Here is a 27,436-nt window from a genome sequence, read left to right on the forward strand (position 1 = left end):
AGCTGATTTCCCTTATGTTAGTGGTATGGGCCGTACATATATATATTGTATTAGCATGATGTATCTATATATTCCTAGTATAGACATATGCATAGTGCTTAATCTATAACTTCTTTTACTAGTTAGTAAGGGTATATGCTGGTTGTGTGTTTTGCTTGCATCGAGTAGGCCAAAAGCTCTACAGACGCCATCTTTTCTTGTCTGCGTTAGACACGAACAGTGATCACGTGGTACCTTCCAATGGTTGTCAGGCCTTAGCTCAGTTGAGTTGCTGGAGACAGCTGAATCCAAGCTATTCTCTCCCTATGCTCGAACTCAAGGTCGCATCTGGCTGAGGGTGCGATAAGCGCATTCCTGAAGGCACCGTGCCTGCACTCCTAGGCACCAAGACGAAAGGGAGTCAACCCTCCTGACCTTCCTAATAATAACTAAAGCAGACCTTTGTACTAATCATGTGTGCCATATATAGTCCTTTCCGAGGGCCAAGAGCCAAGTAGTGTTTTTCCATGTACAGTGATTCCATGTACCAGCCTAAAGTATATATGTGTCGTTTTGAGTGTCAGCCAGCAGTCTTCTCCACGCACCGTGAGGGGTGAGGATGGGAGAGGCTCCTCTATAGAGTATTTTGTTTATAATAAACGATTGAACTTTCTACACTGCCAACTGACTGATGATTTAGTAATTGGTATTGGGCTATTGGTAAGTATAGCCTTTATGTTATTTTATGGTATGTCACCATGCTCCCTGACTGAACCCCTCATCCATCCTCCCCCGCCTCCTTCAGTTTATGGTTCAGACTCCCGCCGCTGGCCTGAACTGTTTACCTGAGGAAGTCAGTGGCGTCACTGAATGAGCACCTTGTGCCTGTATGGAGTTTGCGGTTTCATGAGTAACTGCTCCAGGTGCTTGTAGTCTGTACCAGCATGGGATGGGGAGGGGATGAGACGGAAAAAGAGTAAACCCACAGAGATCAATCACAGGAGTTTTCCAGGTTCAGCTATTCACCCATGTCCTTAATCACGTGGAGATAAAATGTATTGCACTACTCGATGAAAACGATATGTGGCTGCATTCCAAAGTGAGAGGCTCACAAGTCAGCTGGAGGCGAGTGCACAGAATTATCGAATTCCCAGACAAAAGAGAACTGAGTATCACATAAACCCAGAAGAAAAGTGAGTCATGCCAAAGTGGTGAGTCTCAGGCTGAAAAGTTGTTTGTAAACAGAAAATATTTTTATTTATTTATTTATTTGTGCGTTTTTATATAGCGCGGACTTTACCCGAAGGTGTCAGAGCGCTTCACAATAGGAAACAGAGCTGATACATGAGAACATTACAAGTGAACAAAATACAAAATGCCAGCGGTAGCAAACGGTGCATTACAAAAGTGACAATCGTGAACCAACAAAATACAAGAGGTAGCAAACGGTGCATTACCGGAGGAAAGAGTGACGTGTGCAGGTTACAAAAGCGTACAAAGTAAACATAGAGGTATAATACTGCAATATATGGAGGGCCCTCAGGCACAAGAACAAACGTTACGTGCAGGTATAAAAAATAAACATATGTAAGAGGTAGAAAACAGTGTGTTACAAGAGAAAGTGACGGGTGCATGTTACATACGAGTACCAAACACAGGTAGAAAGATAATACCGCAATAAATGGCCGACTCTCAGACCGCAAGAACACACTGGGAGGACACTTCCAAAGTCATGTACAGTAGATTTTCTATAATGGAAGGGCTTCCTTCAGCTAATAGAGAGGGCATGAATTACATTTAGAAGTGTCTTTGGAGGAGGAGAACTTTGAGGTTAGTTTTGAAGGCCTGGGAGGAGGTGGTGGTCCGGAGCTGCGGCGGAAGGGAGTTCCAGATTCTCACCGCGTTGCCTGAAAAGGGTTGTGCCATCGTTCTTTCCTTCTTGAAAGTGGGAGGTTCAAGCAGAAGATTTTCCGCATTACATGATGGTCTAGAGCCTCCAGAGAGTTTCAGTTTATTCGCCAGGTAGCGAGGAGAGGAGGATTGCAAGGCTTTGTGGGTGATACAAGCAGTCTTGTAGATAGCTCTAGCCTCGATAGGAAGCCAGCGGAGGGTGGATAACATCGGTGTGATGTGGTCGCTTCTTTTGGCCCCATAAATGAAACGAGCTGCTGAATGTAAAACAGATTTGAGGGGGGACAGGTGGGATTTGGGGAGGCCAGTGAGAAGAGAATTGCAGTAGTCAAGTCTGGAGAGGACCAGCGATTGCACCAGGGTTATAAGGTCCTGCTCCGGGAAGAAGCGACGGATTCCCCAAAGAAGGCGCAGATGGTATCGAGCAGACTTTGCAATGGAATTGATGTGGGGGGTTAGATTGAGTTTTTTGTCGAGAGTGACACCCAGGGATTTTGCGCTGTCGGCAATGATAGGTTTAGTGTTCAGTAGGTTCAACTGATTGCACCGGGGGAGGAGAGATTGAAGAGGAGAATAGGAGAATAGGAGGAATTCGGTTTTGGCGGGATTCAGAATCAGTTGATGAGTAAACATCCAGTTATGAATGGAGTCGAGAGTGGAGCTTAGGATAGAGAGATCGTGAGTGGAGGCAACCTTGAGGTAGATTTGAGTGTCGTCAGCATAGAGATGATAGTGGATCTCGGATTTACTTAGGAGATTTCCTAGTGGTTCTAAATAGATGTTGAACAATGTGGGTGCAAGTATAGAGCCTTGAGGAACACCTTGACCTACCGCCACAGGAGATGAGAGACTGTTCGCTATTTTGATCATTTGAGATCTATCCGAGAGGAAGGAGGCAAACCATTTAAGCACAGTGCCCTCCATGCCCATTCTCTGTTTGAGAATGTTGAGGAGGGTGTTGTGATTGACAGTGTCAAAGGCTGCAGAAAGGTCAAGGAGAATTAGAAGACAGGACCCCCCGAGTCGAGGATCCTCAGCGCGTCATCAACCACTTGCAGTAGGGCTGTTTCAGTGCTGCAGTTTTGAACGAAGCCGGACTGGAAATTGTCAAGAAGATCATTGTCCTTGATATGACGAGAGAGTTGTTTCGCAACACAGCTTTCTGTAATCTTCGCAAGAAAGGGTAAGTTAGTGATGGGGCGGAAGTTGTTGAGGTCAGACGCATCAGCAGTTGGTTTTTTAAGAAGCGGGGTGACCTACCCAGTTTTGAAGGGGACAGGAAGGGAGCCTTGATAGAGGGAGAGGTTGACCAGAGTGGTCCAGTAGGAGAGGGAAAGGGTATAAAAGTCAATGGCAATGGCACTGGGGATGGGGTCCAGATGATGGTTGGAGGGCTTTGTTTCGCGGATGCACTTGAGGAGGGCATCTTCAGAAATGTGGTCAAAGTTGTGCCATATGGCTAAGGATTTGCACTCCTCTGGAGGGGTAGGATGAGCGACCTGATCCACAAGTGATTTCACTTTTTTGTCGAAGAATATAGCGAAATCCGCTGCTCTCTTTGCAGAATCCTCCGACTTGGAGGCAGGGGGAGAGCAGTCAGGACTCTTGATTAGATCAAATAGTTTTTTGGGTCTATTTTTGGCTGAGTCTAGGAGGGTTTTGAAGTGCGCCGCTTTCCCAAGGAAGATGTGTTTGTGGTACTTGGATCTTGCGGAGCGAAGCGTGGACAAGTTATCGGTGCAGGGCACTTGCCTCCATTATTTTTCCAGGAATCTTAGCTGCTTCCTTTCTTAATAGAGGGATTTGTTGAACCAAGGTGCTGAAGGGGTGGGCCTTAACCTTTTGCTTTTGAGTGGAGCGACATTGTTGATTTCTTCTGCAAGAACTGTGAGGCATGGGAGGTGAGATCGTCAACATCTAGGTTTGGGTCTAGCCTTGGAAGTGATAACAAAAGCTGATTCACAGAGGGGACCGACATCAATATTCTTAACATCACGGAACCAGGAGCTAGCCCTCTTGGGTTGGCCAAGTGTTATAGCGTGTGATAGTTGAATAGAGAATGGGATGAGGAGGTGGTCAGACCAGTCTACGTGAAAAGGGCTAGTGATGGAAAGCATGCCTGCTTTAGAAATAACAAGGTCCAGGATTGAGCCCTTAGAGTGTGTTGATTCTGTGCAGTGTTGGATGAGATCGTTGACAGAGGGGAAGGTGGCCAGGGAGTTTGCGGAGGAGTCTTGCGGTGAGCCCCAGTGGAGATTAAAGTCACCCACAAAGGTCTGATTGTCACTTTGTGAGTATTGGTCACTGATGAAGTCAGTGAGTTCCTCCAAAAATAAAGGGCCACTACGAGGCGGGCGGTAAAGGACATGGAATCTAAGGGGTGAACAGTGATGCACTTGTAGCTCAAAAGAAAGGCATTCAAAGGTGTGGAAGGAGCTGATAGGAGAGGCCTTAAGTTGAAGGGAGTTTCTAAAGATGACTGCAACACCACTCCCGTGTCAGTTCTGTCATTCCTAAGTATAGAATAGCCTGTGGGTAATAGGAGATCAAACATAGAATGCGAGGTATCTTTGAACCAGGTCTCTGTGAGGAAGAGCATGTCAATATTGTGGTGGGTGATGGTATCTGAGATTTCAAGTTTGTGTTTTACTGCAGATCTGCAGTTGTGGAGCAGACAGCGCAGCTCTGTCAGGACTGTTTTGGTAACAGGGGCACTTGGGCTCTGAAGGGTGATCGGGATATTGTGCTTATGTGGGGGTGCTCGGGGGGGCTTGGGGTGGATGCTTGGTTCTGACAGAAGAGATGGTTGGAATAGTGTAGATAGTAGGGTTGCTCGGGTAAGCAGGTTGAGGAAGGGCGGCGTTCAAAGGCTTGTGCGAGTTAAAGTTTTCAGACTGATTGAGCTTGGCTAAATTGAGATGAGGGGGCGAGGTGCATCTCGTGGGAAGTTGGGAAGGAGAGGGGGTGCAAGGAAAGGTGGAAATCTTAGAGCTTTGAAGTGAAATTGCAGCTGTAAGCTGGGAGATGGAGGTGATAAGGGAACCTAGCTTATTTTCCAGCGAGAGTAATGCAGAGCACGGAAGGTTGGGTGGATCGATGGAAACAGGTGGGGGTGGAATTGGTGGTGGAAGGCAGGGAGAGGTGGGGGGATAGGAGGTGAGTTGGGGTGTAAGGTTCAAAAGTGGTGAAAGGTGGAGGTTGAGAGCGGGAGTTAATGAGTCGGAGGTTAAGGGAGAGTTGCCTTTGTTCGTGTTGCAAGAAGGAGAGGAATTAGGGATAGCTTTAGGGGGAAAAGGGTGCGGAACACAGCGATAGGGAAAAAGGAGAGGGGAGGACTGTGTGGATTCATGGGAATGAAGGAGGTTTGGGAAGAAAAGAGGTGAGATGGTTGTGGAGGGCATGTCAGGTAGGAGAGGAGGCTGTGAGGGAACGGGCATCTGGCAGAGTGGGGGGGTTGAGAGAAAGGGAAGTTGGGGAAAGGAAGTGGTACTGTTGGACCAGAGGGAGGGAAATGGACAGGGTTACCAGGGGGGGGGAGGGAGTAGCATAACATTGCTGGAGATGTGGAAGGGAGGACAGAGATGCAGTGGGATTGAGGTGAAATCCGGGTGAGTAACGAGGGGAGGGGGAGGAGGACAGGAGGGATGGAAGAGGGGATGAGGGGAGCATAGGGAAAGTTCACTGGGGGAGAAGGTTGGAGGAAAGGTGGACTAAAAAGGGGGGTGGCTGGAAGAAAAATGGGGGAGGAGAAGAGATTGGAGTACCGGGATGATGCAGATTGGACGAGGAGCGCATTAGCTAGCGGTGAGGTTGAAGTGAAGTGGGAGGGGGCATATTGTGAGGGGGGAGGAATAGGAGGAAGAGGTCACTGGGGAGGGGGCGGGAAGAGGGCCGACCTGTGATTCTTGAGAGTGCAGCCAATTGGAGTGTAGGGGGGTCAAGGGAGGAGAGAGGGAGTAATGGGTGGAGCAAGAAGGAGAGTCGAGGGAAAGCCCGGTCGCAGAGGAGGGGAGTAGGGAGGGGAAGAGGTGGTCAAAGAGAGAAAGACAGGTGTCATTGCCTTGGATCATGACAGTACCGTTGTTATAGAGTGAGATAGTGAGGTAACCGTTGAAACGCGTGGAGGGGGAGATTTTTAGCTGTTTCCCATGAGGGATAGAGGAGGAGGAGGTGACGTTAAGGGAATTGTATAAGCTGGTGGACCAAGAGGAGGTGTCGTGAGTGATGAAAATGAAATCGTTTTTGAGCCTCCCAAAACGACTATTGTGAAATTGATCAACAAAGAGGGAATCGGGGAGGAGCTACGCTCGTAACCAAGATGGCCGCATAAGCTCCCGGCTCCGCCAACCTCCGCCAGAAGCTCATGAATCCTGACTCCTATCCGGATTTCCCGCCGGACCCCTGTGCAGGTGAACTGCGCCTGACTCGAAAGGTGCACTCCCGGAATTTCTAGCTGCTCGGACGACAAAGATAGGTCGTGTGCCATTCTTGGCCTACCCCAGATTTGAAGCCGGGGCCTCGAGTTTTAATCCGGCCGGGTTGGAGTTGAACAACATCGGCCGCGGACCGTGGGCGGCTCCGGTCTCCAGAAGTGGCGATTTCCTCTCCCGTTCTGGATGGTGGTTTGGTGACAGCTCTACCCAGCACCTACGGTGGCCTATTGTACCGACTATTTGTTCGGGGTTCCGCTGCCCGGAGGCCCCTTTGAGCTCCCGGGGTTTTCTGGGCTCGGTTCCTCGTGGGCGGCGACGGTACTGCTATCGTGCTTTGGACGTGTTAATGGTGGTTTCTACATTGCTTCTGCCCTGTGCCCCGGTGAAGTCGACCTCCGAGGTACGGACATCCGCCCGGTCGCTCATTGAGGGGCGATGGAGCGGGCTGAAACTACACCGTCGCTACGCACTGTCATGGCCGCCATTTTGGAGCTCCACACACGATTCACCGCCACCTTCCAGGAGATTATCATAATTGTCGATCATATAGGCTTGGGACCGGATTCCGGCCCTTTGTTCCTGGAGAGCCGAGATACTCCTTCCGCGGAGAACGCCTTGATTGTTACCGAGGACCCTGTGCAGGACACCGACACGGAAATCTACTGCGATCCTAAGATGGCGGCTATCGAGCCCGAAAGAACTGGACGTTTCTTTAGCCCTATGTCGACCCCGCCGGAGATGGAAGTGACTATCTTTGTAAGCCATTGTGACTTCTCCAACGTCTGTCGGATTACACCTTTGCCTCTTTTTGTGAGTGATCAAAACCGCTTTGCTGATTTTTCGCTGGAGGGCAGTGGATTTGCTTTGACTTTTGGACTTTGTGCCCGTCTATCCTGCTTTCCCTCCTATCGAATTGATCTTGACACTCTACTATTTTCTGTTAATCTTGTTGTGATGGCGGTTCGGCTGGACAGAGCCTGCGTGGAGAAACGCAACGACCTATTTGTACTGGACGGGGTCATCGTGATGGATCGCGAGGGTTTGGGCTGAACTTGATTGGACCTTGATGCACTGTTTCTTTTGTCTTTGCTGGGTGGTATCTGTGGGAGCGAGGGCCAGATGTGAATCTGATTGTCTGATTATTAGTCTGATATCCTCGGGAAGGGATTTGCTGCCTCTGCGGTGCCGGGGGTCGGGCGGGATGGTCCTTTTTCTGTTTGCGGCTCCCCTATGGACTGTCTTTTGGTTTGCTGAACTTTGCTTAATACTACGGTGGGGGGTGTCTGCTTTTGGCGGGGGGATGGGAGTCCGGGAGCTCGTATCGTTTTGTACCATTCTCCTCCTCCAACTTTTTCCCTTCCTTGGGGTGTAGTTTAAGGGGCGACAGGCACGCTGCTAGTGGGGTTAGGTCGTAGCCATCTGCAGGGGTGTAGGCTGGGGGTTTGTGGGTTTTTTTTTTTTTCCTTTGTTATTTTCTATGACCATTCTATTTCCCTTTTCCTTTCTTTACAAGAGATGTGGCGTATTCTCCTGAGGGAGAGGTGTGGCGCCGCGGCCAGGGCGACTGACGCTGGAATCTGGGGATCAGGGTTCGATCCCCGGCTCCGGCGGCAGGTTAGCCCAGCACCATGTGACTCTGGGCAATAGCTCGCTTAATCTTCCCGACGGCCCCCAGCGCCTAGAGACCCTTACGGGTGATTGTGCGCTTTACAAATGTGGATTATTATTTTTGCCTAAACGTATCTGGGTGTCATATGTCTGCCTTGTATATCCTGTACTCCTGGTGGGCGGGTGCTGTGGGGGGGTGCCTGCGGTCATTGCTATCTCATTGTTTTGCTTCTGCTTTACGCTGGTATTGATTTCTTTGCTGATTCTGACTGTGCGGTATTTCTTCACTTCACTTGCCCGTCCACAGCTGTGTTGTGTTCGTTTATGACATCTGATATGTATATTTCTCCTCTTGTGTCATAATAATAAAAAGATTTATAAAAAAAAAAAAAGAGGGAATCCGGGAAACGTTCAATAGTATTGTGCTTCAATCGTTTTGTTGCAGCTTTAGTCAGGCTGGGCGGATAAATGATTTTGTAGCAATTAGTTCCAGCCTTAACTCAAGTGGTGGCCATGATGGGAAAATGTGGCGGAGGAGAGTAGGGGGGATGAGAGGAAAGTGTTACTGGGAAAGCGGTCGAGAAGAGAAATAAAAGGGCATAAAGGGGGCACATAATCCAAACGTTAAGGTGAGGATATCAGAACTAATGTGCCGTCCAGGACTAGCAAAGCCTAAGTATGCACAACAACCTCATCATCTTAAGACCACCTGAAGAGGTGCTCAAAACAAAATACATGAAAAGCATTTTCTAGCACTAACATATATGTACAGGCCTGGCGCCCTACAAACCTTGCAGACTCCCTGGCCAAATGGCCAACTCAGAGGGGGACTCAAATGCCCTGAAACCATAGTGTCAATGGTGCTGTCCCTGCAGCAGGACTCCAACTTAATCAGACTTGTCCCCACGGAAAAGAAACTTAAAAGGTGCAGCTGGCACTAATAGCCGCGCAGCTGAAAAAAGTAAAACCAAAGCAGCTGGAAGCAGCTCAACTTGCTGCACATCTGTAACCGGCCTAAACGATGCAGCTGGCACTACTTGCTGCGCAGCTGAAAAAGGCCTAAACGGTGCAGCTGGCACTACTTGCTGCGCAGCTGTGAAAGAGGCCTAAGCGAAGCAGCTGGCACTACTTGATACGCAGCTGTAGAAGGCCTAAACGGTGGAGCTGGCACTACTTGCTGCGCAGCTCTCACTGGTGGTCCGGGGCTCCCACCCCCCGCGGGGAGGCGAGTGCCATCTTTGAGGGCGCTGGGGCAGGGTTACCCACTGAGTTTGGACTGCAAGGCAGGAGATCTCTCTAGATGCACGGCCACTAGCTCGCCGCCTCGACAGGTCCCTCCAGCCGTCTTACGCCCCACAGGTCGCTAGGCAGAATTGGGTGTCGTGTGTAAGTCCTCCTGCAGGCAACGTTTGCCAGGCGTAGTGATGCTGCCAACATGCCCTACAACCGCTCACATACCATAGTAGGACTGTCTCAGTGGGGTAAGGGAGCAAACCACGAGGCTCGACGCCATTTCAGGGTTTCTCGCCGGCCGCCATTTTGGAGTCAGGCAGCCGGCACTGTGGATCCGGAGCTTAATTACCCTTGCAGCCTGCCAAGTCTTCTGTTACGCACACCTGCTACTTATCCCTACCAGCTTCCGCTTCCCAATAATCCCTGTCTGGGCCGTTGCTGCGTTGTAGTGCTGTTCAGGGCTAACCGCTACCTCTAGGTGTCCCGCCGGCCGCCATCACAGGGTCAGGCATCCGGGTCTGTGCTCCCAAATAGTGTTTACTTAAGGGCTGCCAAACTGATTGTAGACAGAGTGCAAGGCGGGCAGGGGCATGACTGAGCGGGTCCCGCGGTGGCCACAGTTACAGTCATTTAATTGGCCCTTTTATTATAGTGGGAGGCAGGCCGCAAATATCGCTGATTGATTCCTAGCAAAGCAGTGTGGAGGAGGGAGGGGGGCAGCGCTGCATGCACCTAGGCACCGGAGCTCAGTACAGGTATTGCTAACGAGAATACCGCAGATATACAACAGTTGGGGCTGGCATCTGAGCCCAATGCGGATGGTTAGCGATGCCGCCTCTGCCTCGCAATTTACTCTTGCGGCCCCCGGGGCTCTATTTACGAGCCACAAGGGAGGTCAAAGGACCCCCGTACCGCAGGGCGTGCGCTGCTCTGCTGAAAGAGCTCCGGCTGCCCCGAGCCTCACACAGCACTTACCGCACCGCCCTCACTGTTATCTCGGCCAGCCTCTTCATTCCGCCGCAGGCTCCCTACTCGCTGAGATCAGCGCCGCCGCCATTTTGTTACAGACGCTGCGGCCAGGAGCGGAGCAGGTCTCAGCCGTTTCTTCGTTTTCGAGCTGCTGCTTACTCTGCTGCAGTCATTATCGTGGGCACCCAATGCTCAAGCTCTATTCTTGGCGTTCTGTGCCGTATCAGAGGCCGGAAAACTGTTCCTTGGTTGCTGTGGCCGGGAGAGCTTCAGCTCCGAGCGGTCAGCTCCTCAACCCCCCAGAGTCCGACGTAGGCACCTCTGAGGGAACAGCAGAGATCGCAGCGCCCCAGGGGTCGTCCGCTGCAGATCCGCCGAGCCTCCTTCCCCCCGTATCACTCCAAAAGTTGAGTGATCCCGGCTACTGGCACCGCCAGCTCTTCGGCCCGGGACTCACGCGGCCGCCATTCCAGTGTGGTCTGCTCTGCCGGGCGGTCTGACTGCGCAGCCAGGCGTTCCCCAGTGACACGAACCACAGCGCTGGGTAGCCCTCGATGTCAGCAGAGCCCTCACGCCAGATACAGCAACGGATGGCGCAGTAGGGGAAGGATAATTACAGATAATTACTGCGGCCGGCAGAGCTACACTATCGTGTGGCCATCTTGCCGGACGCCCCGCCCCAATACCTGGCAAACAAATGCACTTTTTACGGACTGGGTGCAAGGGAATGTGCTTTTAATAATTTGATTTAAGTGGTGTGAACTGTCTCCCTATTCTGTTTGAATTCCTCATTGCAGGACCGACAGTCTTTCCCTTCAGGAGACCCATGTTGTGATTGCTCTATTGTTTTCTAGTTATGGCACATTTAATAGCAAGAGATGAAATCTAAAGGACCATTTGCTAAGAGCATCGCACAAGTATACAGGAAAATGGGTAATGCAGCTTTAAGACTTCGGATGGAGAATTGGTGTAGCAAAGAACAGTTTTGACCTGGGAGATTGAGGTGCGTAGAATCAAAAAAAAGTTGAAATAATTTGCAGGAGCCAAAAATGAAAGATGTGAAAGAAACTTAGTCTTTTTTTGTGTGATTATCCTCACAAGTGGGTGCTGAACCCTCCATAAGTATCCTCAGGGCGAGGGCACTCTTGGCAAATTTGAAAAATTAATTAGGCCTCCATTGTTGCAGTGGGAGAAAACTGACAAACTCAATGCACTGCATGGCCCTTATCTAGCAACAGAATTGTTTGTATCGGTGACGCTTTTACGTCTGGACAGTCAGTCTCTGTTCACATTTAGATTTGAGACAGGGGTTTCTCAAATGCAGCCATGCTTGATGTTTGACAGTCTTTTAACATGCTGAGCATCACGGAGGCTTACATCACAAAATCAATAATGCTTCATTTTTCATCGACAATAGAAGAATGATTCATTACGTCAGCTACAATTATTTCAGATCAGCAGGCTGCAAATACATTTTTGAAAAGCTGCATAAACCTGTGGGCTGTTTGTGGACTGACTGACTCTCTCACTCTCTCTCACTGACTGATTGACTCTCTCACCCACTGACTGTCTCACTGACTGACTGACTCACTCTCTCTCACTGACTGACTGACTTCTCTCACTCTCACTGACTTACTGAGTGAACTTCAGCCTCCTGTTATTTATGCCCACCCCCTCTGCCCCCATAAAAAAAAACCATAATAAGCAACCATTGGGGCAGGTAGATAAAAAGTTACCAGCATTAAACGGACAAAAAATATCGACAATATTTATTGTTAATACTTTTTTAATTTGGTCGTTCAGTTGTACATAATGCTTTCTTGGTCGCATACAAGGTAACAAAAATGCTTCTGACACTTCTTTATTATAACTTTTTAGCATGCTGCAGACTTCTGTACAGCACAGCTTTAACACAAAGGCAAAGATATTTTCTCTTGCTAAACACTTAAAAGGTCCCAAAGGCGAGACCTATTGGCTATGCCAATGCTTGTTTGCAGGGACATCAACTGGTATGGGATTTGGAGGGAAACCTGCATGAAACCGCCAGGAAGCAATGAGAATATGGTTTCGTCAGAAGAAAAGATGTGGAAGGAATTACTAGCCATGAAGGCAATTACTCTTATCGGCCACCTAAAATGGCAGTGATTAAGAAAGAGCAACTGTTAAAGTGTTTACCTTATTGTTACCCCTACCCAACAACGGAAATGATACATGTAGAAAAAACGAAAAGTACTCATAATTGGATGTGCTGCTTTTGATGGCAACAAGCATGCTTGAGTAATGAGGCTCTCAAGGATCTCGCTGTCCTTAGACCATCGGCATCAGGTATGAGAGTATTCATTATTGATGTGAGGTAGATTGATCACTATGCTGACTCCACAAACATGAGCACTGCGCATGCGCACATAGAGCAAGTGATATCCGCAGGGTGCACATGCTCTGTGAACAATGAAGGTTCCATGCGTTCCTTTCTTGTCGTAAGCAGGCCTTTTGAAACCTCTCTGACGACATCAAAGGGCAGAGCTAGAAACAAGCACAGGCAGGCCTATCCCTAGCCTGGCAGGCAGATTTGCATGTGACCTACCTACAGAAACCCTCATGAGTCAGGACCTGTGCCATCCCACCGAACCTGCCAAACGACACGATCAAAAGCAATCTCTCTCGTCACCAACGTTGCGATGGAACAAACAAAGAGCATCGGTTATTTTCAGAACCCAACTAAGGGTATATAATTGGCCGAATCTTTGCATTATATTGAATTCAGGTTTTATTGCACAACTGTTGCTTTAGTAAAAGGCCGTAATATAAAGTACTTGTCAGTAAAGAAAGTAATCTAAAGGGCATATTATTTACATTGCTTCCATTTCATGATTTTGGACTGCCAATCTTGTCAAGCATAATGTTTCGACTCACGTTTTCTGTTTTAATGTCATCATTTGGTTTGATTTTCCAGTAAAATTAAACAAAATAGAGGAGAGAAATTACAATCGTATTCGCATTTTAGATGTTTCACTACATGTGGTAAGTTAGATACGAAAATAGCAATGACGTAACAAGCACAATTAGCATTATTAATGCATCAATGTCACTTTGCATTGCCTGCAGTTCAATATTCCCTCTCGATCAGACTTGGGTGTCTGAATGAGATTCTGTGCTGGCTTTTATAGGAGTTGTCTATAGAAGTTGTCTATTGAGTATGTCAGAACGTTTATTGGGACCACCACATTCAGTTCCTCAGTGTAGCCGCCACTATTAAGTCTGCTTGTAAATGTGAAATGGGACTTAAATTTAGGATTGGTGGTTCTTATATGTACTCCTGAGATGACCACGATATAGCGACAAACCAGACTGAGACTAACTGCCACCTGTTCTGTCTGTAAGGAAGGTAACAGGAGACCCAGGTGAAGCCGACTCCTGCATGGGAAGGTGTATCACCTTTTAATGTCCAGGCTGTAATCCAGTCTCTGAAAGACACCCCTGGGGAGAAGGTCTGGTCTCAGAGTAGGACCCCCTGAGACAGTTGATGTGATGGCAAAAGGATGGTTCACGTAGCATAGCATGTGGCTGAGGATTCCCAAATGAGAGCGCCTGAAGGACATTAGGAGTTTACAATGGCTACCACTCTTGGAAGTTTGTTTTAGATTACAGGTCAGGTGCGTAGCTTCAGAGGGGTTGCTTGGGGTGTTACACCCCTCTAAAAAAAATCTGTTGCAAAAAGTTGACTACAGGTGCTTTCAGTCTGTATAGTGAGATACTTGTCGGATTTCACCCTGGATTTTTACTTGCCCCCACTGACAAAAAGCACACACCCTCTCCTCTCTGCCTTAAAACGTGGTAAGTTTCAAAATTATTGTGTTTTAAGTACCCAAAATAGTCTGCACTCTCTTTACACTGCCTCTTAAGCCTCCTGCTTCTCATAATGTATTTTAATAAGATACTCCAGCGTGATTGTTGATAAACCGAAGGTTACAGCCCCTCAATCTTACTGGTCAACCTACACTCCTGTTGCAGGCGTAAGGAATGTCCTGCATGACCCTCCATAGAGACTTTCAGTGACCTTGATGTGACTTTGGGGGCAACATTTCTGGCCTAGTTTTCAATTCAGAAGCAGTCCGGGGGTGCTCCTCTTTGGTGAGGGAAGCTAAGAAGGGTACATTCTGGTCTCCTTTGTGGCAAAGCCGGCCTATTTGACCCTTCTGTACAGTAGTGGCCCTCTGCATGTCCACTTCTGTGGTGAAACTAGACCGTGGTCTGACAGTAGAGAAGCAGGCTAGAGAGGCTTCTGTTTAGGGAGGACACTTAAGCTAACGTACATGCTGTTCATGGTCAATTGAGATCTGGTCTGAAAATTTCAAGATGACTAGTCAAAAGAAAACTGCTTCACCTAAAGTTTTATATTCAATCTAAGGGCCATGCTTAAACTTGTGATTCTGTTTTCTAGCTAGCAATCCTGCATTGAATTGTGTGCAATAGAAAGTGGATTTATCTCATATGGACATCCAGGGTTGACAGAGAGCTTCTGCAAGAGGTATCTGGTGTGGCGGAATTCAACTTAGACACCAAATCCAGAAAGGTCCAACTGAAAAGGCAAACAACCTTTACAACGCAGTCATCACATTGCACTAAATTTACAACGCAGTCATTACATCACAACATCCTTTACAACGTATGTCACTACAACGCTACCATTACATTGCATGTCACCACAACGCATGACACTACAACGCATGTCACTACAACCAGGCATTAGATCGCATTTCATTACAATGGATATGATTAAAACGCATAGTACCCCTTCACTATCCAACACTTACCCTACTGTTGCACCCCCTGGAGTTAGAATAGTAATTTTTACCCCTACACTATCCAACACTTACCTTAAATGCAATGTAATTGTATGCATTGTAATGGTATGCGTCATAAAGGTATGATGCGATGTAATGGAATGCGTTGTTAATGTATTTTTAAAAAAATTGATGTAATGGCACGCGATGTAAATGTATGTGTTGTAAGGAATGTTGCGGTGTAAAAACTGCGCTGTAAAGGCATGCGTTGTAAATGTATGTGTTGTAAAGTCATACATTCAACTGAAAAGGGTACAGGTGCAAATCAGTTAAGTACACAAGTACAATCCTTCACCAGGGCAAATACCCCAACCTTGTATTTGATAATGAGGGCTAAAAAGCTGGCTCTGGGAGCTTACTTGCCTAGGTCATGGTCACTTACAAAGGTACTAGCTATTTTCCCATATTTTAGATTTATCCTGGGATTATTATGGTAATATTAGACAATTATTCTTTTGGAGAAAATATTTTTAATTGGTTTGTTTACATTTTATCATTACTTTTCATTGGTTTTATGATTATTATTTGTCAATATTTTGTTTCCTCAATATTTCCTAAGATAACATGGTTACTAACATTTTTCCACTGGATATTTTTTTTCTCCAAAAATGTATGAAACATTTTGAGGTACAAAGAGGTATGTAGAGCAAAAAATTAACAATTATATTGGAAGACCATAACATAAGTGCAATCAGTAGAACAAGTCACTGTTAATGCATGCTAGGGAGGTGCACAAGCAAATATTCATGCATTCAACAACAAGATTTCAGAAGAGGACCTACGCCGAAACAGTACTAATCTATGCAACACCACTGACATATGGCCCATGATCCCTATGCGATGACCATCATCTTTTATGTTTGTATGAAGCAGAGCCCGTACTTTTTAATATTTATTAATTTTGTCCCAAACTACTGAAGTTAGCTTTTCCATTGGGTAGAAAGATCCTACTTTAGCGCACCACATATTCAAGAGTGAAGATGCAGGTAGTTTAATGGATTGTGCAATTGTAAGTCTTGTCTCCTGTAACATATGAGTAAGGAGTTTACCTAATAAAGTGGTAAAGTGGTACTCTAAGGTGTTTCCGGTGTCATAAAACAGTAGGCTCAAAGGGTCGAATTTCAGTTCTATCACTGTTATGCATCTTTGAACAGAGCAGAGCAGTTGTGAGATACATTCATATAAGTGCGTCAAAATGAGCAGTAATTTCACACCCAAGTATTCTAGGAAACATTATTCAGTGCGCTATTTCCGCAAGAGGTGTGGCGCCGCGGCCAGGGCGACTGACTACGGAAGCTGGCGATCACGGTTCGATCCCTTGCTCCGGCGGCAGATTAGTCCAGCACCATGTGACTCTGGGCAATAGCTTGCTTAATCTTCCCGACGGCCCCCAGCGCCTAGAGACCCTAACGGGTGATTGTGCGCTTTACAAATGTGGATTATTATTATTATTATTATTATTATTATTATTATTCACCAGGAACCTGAAGTCAACAAATTTGAAACCTGATATTCAGGATAATGTTCCTGAACTACTAAACTAACTGCAATACAATCTGTTTTATGGCGGCTCTTTCATTATACCCACCTTATCTTAGTGGATATTCTCAGGTAACTTATCCACCTCAGGGTCTATAGCCCCCAGATAGGGCCACAAGGACAAGCAGGGCAGCCCGTGCTGCACTTGTTCAAGGCAGGGAGCCTTGATCAAGTGCCACCTAAATTGCACCAATTTCTGTGCTGAGGATAGGCTTAGGAAGAGGGATAGCAGCACAAAGTTTTTCCTTTCTCAGTGTCTCTTCAGATACAGCTTTTGTTGCTCGCATTGGTCTGTTAAATAACATCTGGTTAGTATGCTGATTTTCCAAGGCATGTTAATGTTAACCCATTAGCAGTGATATGCTCTTGTTTGTATTTGGAAAGGTATCTCTGCCCTCTCACCCACTGGCTGTTTAACCCTTGATTGCCAACAAGAAAAACAACCATTTGCGATGCAATAAGTCTCGCATTTGCAAGAGTAGGAGCTATTGGCGTTGTAAGTTGTAATGGATGACCATAGACATGGACGTACAATAGGCACATTGTCCAACCTTTGTACCAAGCAGAGCTGCTGGTAAACTACCACACTGTAGTACCCACGAGACCATGAGCACCCCTCCCAGACAAGCAGTAGTAAACAAAATGGCTGGCGTGCTTTGGAACGCATAATAGAAATGCATTATAATTGTGCATTCCAAAGGAGTGTCAGACACCTTACATGCTGAGTCAGAGGGAAGTGAATATGGCGTAAGTGCTAGAGAGGCAGACGTTGAGGCTGGCGAACAAGGTTTGAGTCTCAGAGGCACAACATCTTCAGTGTCTGTATAAATCACTTAATGTAAAATGCTTCAATACCCGTGTAATTGCAAAATAAGAATAAAACGAACATAAAATAAGCAGCGATGGGCAGAAAAGCAACAATTTTAAGTAAACAGTTCTTCCAAACCATAACATAAAGGGGCTTGGCAAAGACGGTGTAGGGAGGGAGTGGAAGAAATAGTACCTGCATTAAAGCAGATGGCTACTAACAAAAGAGAATTAATGTGTAGTTCAGCAGTGCTCCTCAGCTCCAAATGGAAGTGATGTATCTGGAGCGCGAACCAATGAGGAGCCACCAAAGAAGAGCAACACTGGAGTCAATGGTAAGCAGCAGGTGGTATTACACTCCTTATAGTGATTACAGCAGTTCTTCCAGACAGCGAATGGGCACTGCCTAAGCTCGACCTGAAAAAGGATAGAAAGTCAGAAGCAAAATATTATTTTGCATTTCACAAGTCTGCTAAGTGGCAATGTGATTTATGTAATTTCTGGCTTTTCAGCTACCAGCCATAGGTGCTGGAAGTAGGGGTGCTGGGGGTGCTGCACCACCCCCGCCAAAAACATGCTTTAATTCAGAAGGTGAATGAGCAATTAAAATTTGTTTTCATCTTTCTTGTCCTATCAGCTCTGCATTTAAAGACGGAGGTCGAATGTCAGTATATGTCTTTTGTCGAATAAATTGCTGCTTATTCTTTTAACATGGATATCGGTGTTTACTTTTCTTTCTCTGACTTTAAAGTGAGTCTACTTTGTAAAGTGAACTTTGGGACAATCTTGCTGGGGAAAGGCTGTAGGGCGTCAATTGTTTTCTAACACACAAATACCTCTTTTGTGCTTTTCTCTCCCCATTAGTTAGTCATCTGTGCTTGTTTAATTGGCTTTATGCCTAGTATCTTGTGTTTCCTTGTGCTTCGGTTGTGTGCCTTTTTCACTGCTGCACAGCAAGCCAGCCGGCCGTGCCGCTCGCTTTGCTGCCAATCCTGTCACATCCTTCCCGCCTCACAGAGCCACTCCCAGGACCTACTTAACCCCTTGCACGCTGATGACGGAACCGCTCCGTCATCAGCTGCGGGTGCGCTGTGCTGATGACGGAGCGGTTCCGTCATGGCCCGCCCCGCTCAATAGAACGCTCATGCGCGGCGCGAATTCCGTGCCTGCGCTGAGGGTTCAATTGAGCGGGGCGGGCCATGACGGAACCGCTCCGTCATGAGCACAGCTCAACCGACGCTGGTGACGGAGCGGTTCCGTCACCAGCATGCGGCCGCCGCGCGGCCGCCCCGCCCCCTTAGCACTGCGGCGGAATAGCCGTCGCAGTGAAGGGGTTAATAGAGACTGTAGCATGGCTACCAGTGGATGCACAAAGCGCACCAAAGGTGCGCCAAAGGCAAGACTGTCTGAGCCCATCAGTGCCTGGACCATGCCCAGTGCCAGGAGCCCTGGATCTCAAAACACCCACATCCACACCAGTGCCAAGCTTATAGATCTGGTATCCAAACTCCACAACATCTGCTGCAGCACCTCTCTGCGCTGGACAGTGGGACCTTTTGCTTTCTGCCATTTTCTCTTCACCTGCAACACTGGAGCACCACCACACCTACCAATACTGCGCCTGAACAACTCCACTGCATCCTGCTCAACATCTGTTCACTCTGCAAGCAAGCCACTGAGATCTAGAACACCATCAACTCCCTCACCCCCGATGTCATCTTCCTCACAGAGACGTGGCTCAACCCCGCATCCTCCCCTAACATCGCCACCACCTTGCCCAACCTTTTACAAGATAGTACACCGGGAATGCATCAATAAACACATGGTGGGATTGCCATCATTCACAAACCATCCCACAGATGACACAGATGACACCACTCCGATCATAGAACACCTCAACTTCCAACTCAAAACAGATGGCAAAAGCATTATCAGAGGCACTCTCGCCTACAGACCTTCAGGACCTTGCCCCAGCTTCTGTCACACCATCTCCGAGTTTATTGCACCACAAGCAAACAACAGCGTACACTACATCTTCTTCTGAGACCTCAATTTTCACCTTGATGACCCCCAATGACACCAACACAGCCAACCTCTGTGAAAGCATGAATAACGTCGGCCTCACCCAACGAGTCACAGAGCCAACTTACAATGCAGAACACAAGTTCGACCCCATTTTTACAGCCAGCAACAGTGTAAAGTACAGCTATGTCACCAAGCTCACCTCGACAAACCACTCCATCATCCACTTCATCATCACATCAGCCCCCAGCACCTTCTCACCACAGCTGGAACAAAGTATCCAAAATCCAATTGACTGATGTCCTCATTACCTACCACCCTGATATCACAATCAACCTTGAAAAGGCGATCAAGAACCTCACCATCTGGATCACCGACTGCGCCAACAGAGTCGCCCCAATCAAACCCACCAAACTAAAGAAATCCACCAGACATGCCAGTTGGTACACCGTGGAACTGAGAACCACAAAATGAAACTGCCAGTGACTAGAAAGGCAATGGTGCATGTTGGACCTGCGATGGGCAAGCCCAGCACAAAGGGGGTAGCTTGGCTCAAGTGTCAAGGCAGTGAAGGCTGTAGTGCTAAGCCGGTTCTGACCCAATAATAACCCCCTGCACAGTCACACCAAAAAGAAGGACACCACACCACTGCTGTAGAAAAATACGATTCCTTTATATAAAAGTTCTCTGCTGTAAATAGGGATCAATTGGGGAAGCACATTCACATTTCATTTGTTACAGCACTCTGGGATTCAGGTTAAGAATAAATACAGTAAATAGGACTTCAGGAACACTGGTGTTGCATAAATATTAGGAATAGCTCTATCAATAAATAAAATGCATATCAGGTTTATATATCACCAATACATGGAATAATTAAGCCTGGTTCATTTAAATGCATAACCACATTTTCATTCTGGTATCACTGCCACCAATTAAATAAATCAGGAAGTTTACATTTGCAAGATAAACCCACTTTGAAAAGGATAACAGTACTTGTGGAATCATGGGGAATGCATGCGGGCTTCTCTGGATTCACGGTGCACTGGGGATTCTTTTATGTTCACGCGGGGCCCATGCGCGTGTACCTAAAGACAAGGAAACACGGTAAATATGACATTTGGCCCTCCGCTGCCACCGGGGAAGGATGTCCACTTGCCGGTGTGGTTTACTTGAGCCTACGGCAATATCGCAGGCACCAGGGTAGCACAGTTCGAAGTCAGTAGACGAACGAACGGCTGCCAGCGGGGTCACTCAGTCTCAGCGCTCGCTCAAATAAACGCCGGTGCACAGTTCCTTGATAACGCGGCACCCCTCCAGGGGAAACGACCCACCTCACTACGGCTGCAATCGAATAGCGATTCAGTCGGGGCACAGCACTTCCTACACCAGCATCAGGGTTCTCAGGGGCTTCACGGACCTCCCTCCGACTTCCTCATACGGGGGCTGGTCCCGCCCACGGCAACAGTCTCCCGGGTCTCTGGGAAAGGGCAGGGACGCTAATCCCGCCCAATGAAGGCCGCCCTCTCCCCGCCCCGGCGCACCACCTCACCTTCGATCACTGCACAACCAGGAAGCGCGCAACGCCGGTGGGGCTCGGAGACATCCGAGTCCCCCGCGATAGGCGCTATTCACGAAGGGGGCACTGTGGAAGGTCACGACTCGCCTTTTCTTCACGACTTCGCCACCGGGGGGGCGCGGAGGCACATAAACTTGGCCACAGTCTTTTGGGGCAATGAGGCACTAGCTGGGCAGGCGCTGTAGGCGCAAGGTTACTGGAACATGCCTGACCGGGACGCCAGTCAGGAATCAGGCTATTAACCCTTGCCACTCTACTGCCTGTGCTCTCAGCCACCTCAGGGGTCAGCAGGGCAGGTGTCACTCTGGTGTCAAGTCTGGAATCTGAATTACATCTCAAATGGCCGCCAGGGACTGGGCTTTATATAGCCAGTGCCCTGAGGTTCTGGCAAGAGCCAGAAGGTTCTAGAACCTTCCCCTGGCTGTGTCAATGGCATGGCACTTTTGAGGTGTCTTTTGGTCACTCAGAGCCACCGTACTGGGGCTCTGGAGCAGCCATTTTGTGTACCTGAGGAAAGTTATGAAATTCCTGTCAGGAAAGCGCGCCAACCAGAAAGGGCGCCAAAACCTCAAAAGGTCAGGGTTCAAGGAGGCTCCAATGGGAGTCACTCACATGAGGGAAATATGTGTCCACCATTTTAAGATTAAACACACACAGGTTGCCAACCTCAGCTTTCATGTCCACAGGTTTCGCCAGGCGCCTTGTACATAGGTGCCAGAAACCTTGTGAGCAACTGGGTGTCAAGGAACACCTAGACCCATGAAACAACACACAAAAAGGTCCTGGTAGACAAATAAAAAGCGGCAAATTTTGGGAGGTTCAGGGGAACAAAAGAAATCATATTGGTGAGGGGACTCTCAGAAGCAGACAGGTCCAACACACGTCCCCCCCAGCCGAAAGTGGGGAGAACTACCCAACCCCTTGGGAGTCCTCAACACTAAGGTGGAAATACCTGGAGAGACCGTCTGCATTGGCGTGGTCAACTCCGGGCCGATGTTCCACCCGAAAGTCCATTCCCTGTAGGGAGATAGACCACCTCAACAGTTTGGGGTTTTCCCCCTTCATCTGCATGAGCCAGCGAAGGGGTCGGTGGTCTGTCTGAACAAGGAAGTGTGAACCAAACAAGTATGGTCGCAGCTTCTTCAGTGCCCAGACCACCGCAAAGGCTTCCCGCTCAATGGTACTCCACCTCTGTTCCCGGGGAAGCAGTCTCCGTGACAAAAAGACCACGGGTTGATCCAGACCCTCTTCATTTAGTTGCGATAACACCGCCCCAATGCCAATATCGGATGCATCTGTCTGGACAATGAACTCTTTTGAAAAATCTGGAGCCTTCAGGACTGGAGCTTTACACAATGCTTGTTTCAGAGTGTCGAAGGCTCGCTGGCAAGCCTCCGTCCAGATGACTCTCCTGGGTTGCTTTTTGGCCGTGAGTTCTGTAAGGGGTGCCACGAAAGTGCCATACCCCTTCACGAACCATCTGTAGTAACCTGTGAGGCCCAGGAAGGCTCGGACCTCAGTCTGGGTCTTGGGGGGTTTCCAGGCCATGATTGCCTCAATCTTCGCCTGAAGGGGCTGCACCGTTCCCCGGCCCACCAAGTGACCTAAGTACACTAACGACCCCTGTCCAATCTGACATTTGCTGGCCTTGATCGTCAAGCCAGCCCGTTCCAGGGCCTGGAGAATGGCTTGCAAGTGCTGCAAGTGATGCTCCCAACTGCTACTGAAGACAGCTATGTCATCCAAGTAAGCAGCAGAGAATGACTCCATCCCGGTGAGGATCGTGTTCACCAGCCGCTGGAAAGTGGCAGGAGCGTTCTTGAGCCCGAAAGGCATAACGCAGAACAGGTAGTGTCCATCAGGTGTGGAGAAGGCTGACCTTTCCTTGGCTCCATCAGTCATGGGAATCTGCCAGTACCCTGCAGTGAGGTCAATGGTACTGAGATATTGGGCAGCTCCCAACCGGTCAATCAATTCATCCGCCCGAGGGATCGGATGAGCATCGGTTTTCGTTACCGAATTGAGTCCTCGGTAATCCACACAGAATCGTAATTCTGGTGTGGTGCCAGGTGGGGCAGCTTTGGGTACCAAAACCACCGGGCTGGACCAAGGGCTGTTCGAAGGTTCGATGACTCCTAGCTACAGCATCTTGGCTTCCTCGCTTCGGATGCTGGCCTTCACCTTGTCAGACAGCCGGTAAGACTTTGACTTCACAGGTGGGCTGTCTCCTGTGTCCACGTCGTGGGTACACAGATGGGTCTTACCCGGGACAAGGGAGAACAGCGGAGCGAATGTCCCCAGGACCTGGCGACATTCCTCCTGCTGCTCAGGAGTCAGGGATGGTGAGAGTTTTACTCCCTCCTCTGACCCATCCTTATCTTGAGACGCAAGGAGGTCGGGGAGAGGCTCTGTGTCCTCTTCCTCTGATCCGTCAGTCATCATTACCAACATGACTTCGGGCCTCTCGAAGTGGGGCTTGAGGCAATTGGCATGTAACACCCGATGCGGATGCCGAGGGGTCCTTACGTCCACCAGATAGGTAGACTTGCCCATCTTCTCCAATACCTCATAGGGGCCTGTCCAACGGTCCTGGAGAGCGCTCAGCTCCCCCGGCTCCATCACCCACACCTTCTGTCCAGGCTCCAACTCCACTGGGTGAGCATTGTGGTCATACCACGCTTTCATAACTGCTTGACTGGCTTCCAAGTTGTCAGAAGCTTGCTTCCACAACTTAGCCATTTGGCTTCGGAAGGCCAGCATGTAGCTCACCACATCCTGGGGAACTTTCCGGGGAGACTTTTCCCAGGAGTCCCTCACCAGGCTGAGAGGTCCACGTACAGGGTGCCCGTACAAAAGCTTGAAGGGGCTGAAGCCCACTCCCTTCTGTGGCACTTTCCTGTAGGAAAAGAGCAAACAGGGTAGGAGGACGTCCCATTTCCTCCGCAGGCTTTCGGGTAGACTTCTGATCATACCCTTCAAGGTTTGGTTGAACCTTTCCACGAGACCATTGGTCTGTGGGTGATAAGGAGTGGTGAACCGGTAGGTCACTCCACACTCCTTCCACTTTGCCCGCATATATGCTGACATGAAGTTGGTCCCCCTGTCAGACACAACTTCTTTGGGGAATCCCACTCAGGTAAAGATCCCCATCAGGGCCTTCGCCACTACCGGTGCAGTAATGGTTCTCAAAGGGACTGCCTCTGGATACCTTGTGGCGTGATCCACCAGTACCAGGATAAACCTGTGACCGGATGATGTCGGTGGATCTAGGGGCCCAGCAATGTCGATGCCCACCCTTTCAAAGGGGGTGCCAACGACGGGAAGTGGTTCCAGGGGAGCCTTCAGCTTCGTCCCTGTTTTCCCACTGGCTTGGCATGACACGCACGACCGACAGTATGTGTCGGACGCCACCCTCATTCGAGGCCAATAAAAGTGGGGGACAAGCCGGGCAAAGGTCTTGTCCTGACCCAAGTGTCCTGCCAAGGGAATCTCATGAGCCAACTCTAATAGGAAGGCTCGGTAACACTGTGGGACTACCAGGGCCCGTGACAGTCCGTGCACTGGCGCCCTGGGTTCACTGTAGAGGAGACCATCCTCCCAGTAAACACGATAGTTCCCAGACTCGTTACCTGCTGCCTGGGCTTCAGCCTGTTGCCTCAGACCCTCGAGGGTGGGACATTCCCTCTGTCCCTTGCTTAGCTCCTCCCTGGATGGCCCTCCCTCCACTCGCCACTCAGCGGGGATAGGCAGATCCTCCAACGGAACCATGTCCACCTCCGCGGACTCCGGGTCCACCTCCACAGGTGGCCTATCTGTCTCACGGGGCACGGACATCGAGGCAGGCTCTTCCTGTCCTCGAGATGCTCCCTCATCAGCAGCTGGGTGGGCCATTGTTCCAGGCTCCAACCCACGCGACTTCTCCTCCTGAGCAGCCGCAGACCTGGTACTCACACAGGCCCAATCAGGTGTACCCAGCATCTCAGTGTGAGTCCGGTATTCCACCTCCTTCCAAGCATTGTGCTCCATATCATTACCCAGCAGACAATCGACTGGCACGGCAGGGCTTACGGCAACTCGAAGTGAACCTGCAACCCCTCCCCACTCAAAGGGAACCTCGGCCACAGGATAGTGGCCCATTCTGCCGTCAGCCATCGCGGCTGGATGAAGTACGCCTGGAATCACCTGCTCTGAGGACACCAGATGACTCCTTACCTTAGTCATACTGGCTCCTGTATCTCTCAGAGCTTCCCCTCTATGGCCATTGATGGTGACCCATTGCCCATACTTGGTAGTATTTGAGGGCACCTGGATCTTTGGAACCATCTCCCGATCACCCAGGGACACTAAGGTAACTGCCGCCCACTCCCTCCCCTTAACTAAGGGCACCTCCTCCCCGAGCGCTACACTAGCGACTCCCGGGGCCTTTCCTCCAGTGGGAGGGGGTGGTCTCTTTGGGCATTTCACGTCTCCCTTATAATGTCCAATACCACCGCACTCAAAGCAATGGACAACCCTTGGCTGCTGACTCTGGCCAGGATTAGGGTTCTTCTGCGGGTTAGCCTTAGAGTTGGAAAAGAAACTTTTCCCCTTAAAGTTATTTTGGGGGCCTTTGGAGAACTCCTGTTTCTTGTTATCTCCCCCCTCTTTCTTCTGGGGAGCGCCCTGTCTGGAATTCTGAGAATCTCCTCCCGTCCCCTTCGTGGACACTCGGGTACTCGCCCAAATGTCCGCCTCCTCAGCAAGCTTACGGGGGCAAGTAAGTTTGCTGTCTACCAGGTGTTGCTTCAGCTCGGGAAGACATTTCTCGAGTAGATGTTCCTTGAGTATTAGGTCGTACAACCCTCGATAGTCCTCCACCTCATTACCTTGGACCCACCCATCCAGGGCTTTCTTGGCAAAATCCAGGAAGTCAACCCAATTCTGTGAGCTCAGTTTGTGGCTGCCCCTAAACCTTTGCCGGTATTTCTCGGGGGTCAACCCAAACTTCCTGATGAGCGCCACCTTCATGGCAGGGTAGTTTACCTGTTCCTCCCGAGCTAGGGCCAATAGTGCATCCCTACCTGTCGGAGGCATGTACCGGTATAATCCACCACCCCAATGCTTCTCATGGATCCCATGGGCTCTTAAGGAGACCTCATAGGCTGCCAGCCACTTGGCTATGTCGTCTCCAGCGGTATAACTGGCGACTACGTCCTTGGGTAAATGGGGCCTGGGCTCCCTGGCAAATTCCTTTGACTCAACACCCTCCGGAGTGATGTTGTGGGCCTGGAGGTCGAGTTCTCGTAGCTTGAACTCGTGTTCCATCCTCCTCCCCTCCCTCCTTTCTTCCATCTCCATTTTTGCTATTTCCCACCTTAACTGTCTTTCCTCTCTCCTGTCGGCTAACTCGGTCTCTGACAACCCTCTCGATGACACACTGCTGCCCTCCTGTGAGGTTACCTTAGGGCTGATTGACATTTCACCCACCCCCGGGAGACATTCCGCAGTCCCATCAATGACAGTACCTCTGTCTGACTCCTCCTCCTCCACTGTTCCCTCCGTGTGCGCTTCCACCCAGGCTCGCAGACTAGTACGGAGCTCCTCTCTTTTGGCCCCTCGCCTAACGAACACTCCCCTTTCCTGACAGAAATCCTTGAGCTGTGCCACAGTATAGGTCTCCAGCTCTGACATTTCGAATTCCATCTTGCCAGTGAAAAGTGTGGACAACCACCCCGAAGTAGGTTACCAGGATAGGAACTCTGAGGGTCCCCTCCACCCACCTCCAGGAAAGAATTTAGAAAAAGCAAAATGTTGAATTCGAGGGCCGCTAGGAGAAAACTCCGGGTGTGTACCTGTGACGCACACTGAATTATTATGGGGTACAGAACAAGCACGGCTCACAATCCCACCCGCTGAGCACCAATTTTATGTTTGACCTGCGATGGGCAAGCCCAGCACAAAGGGGGTAGCTTGGCTCAAGTGTCAAGGCAGTGAAGGCTGTAGTGCTAAGCCGGCTCTGACCCAATAATAACCCCCTGCACAGTCACACCAAAAAGAAGGACACCACACCACTGCTGTAGAAAAATACGATTCCTTTATATAAAAGTTCTCTGCTGTAAATAGGGATCAATTGGGGAAGCACATTCACATTTCATTTGTAACAGCACTCTGGGATTCAGGTTGAGAATAAATACAGTAAATAGGACTTCAGGAACACTGGTGTTGCATAAATATTAGGAATAGCTCTATCAATAAATAAAATGCATTTCAGGTTTATATATCACCAATACATGGAATAATTAAGCCTGGTTCATTTAAATGCATAACCACATTTTCATTCTGGTATCGCTGCCACCAATTAAATAAATCAGGAAGTTTACATTTGCAAGATAAACCCACTTTGAAAAGGATAACAGTACTTGTGGAATCATGGGGAATGCATGCGGGCTTCTCTGGATTCACGGTGCACTGGGGACTCTTTTATGTTCACGCGGGGCCCATGCGTGTGTACCTAAAGACAAGGAAACACGGTA

The sequence above is a fragment of the Lissotriton helveticus genome, chromosome 3_1 (genome assembly GCF_964261635.1).
Source record: "Lissotriton helveticus chromosome 3_1, aLisHel1.1, whole genome shotgun sequence".
In the NCBI taxonomy this organism is placed as follows: Eukaryota; Metazoa; Chordata; class Amphibia; order Caudata; family Salamandridae; genus Lissotriton; species Lissotriton helveticus.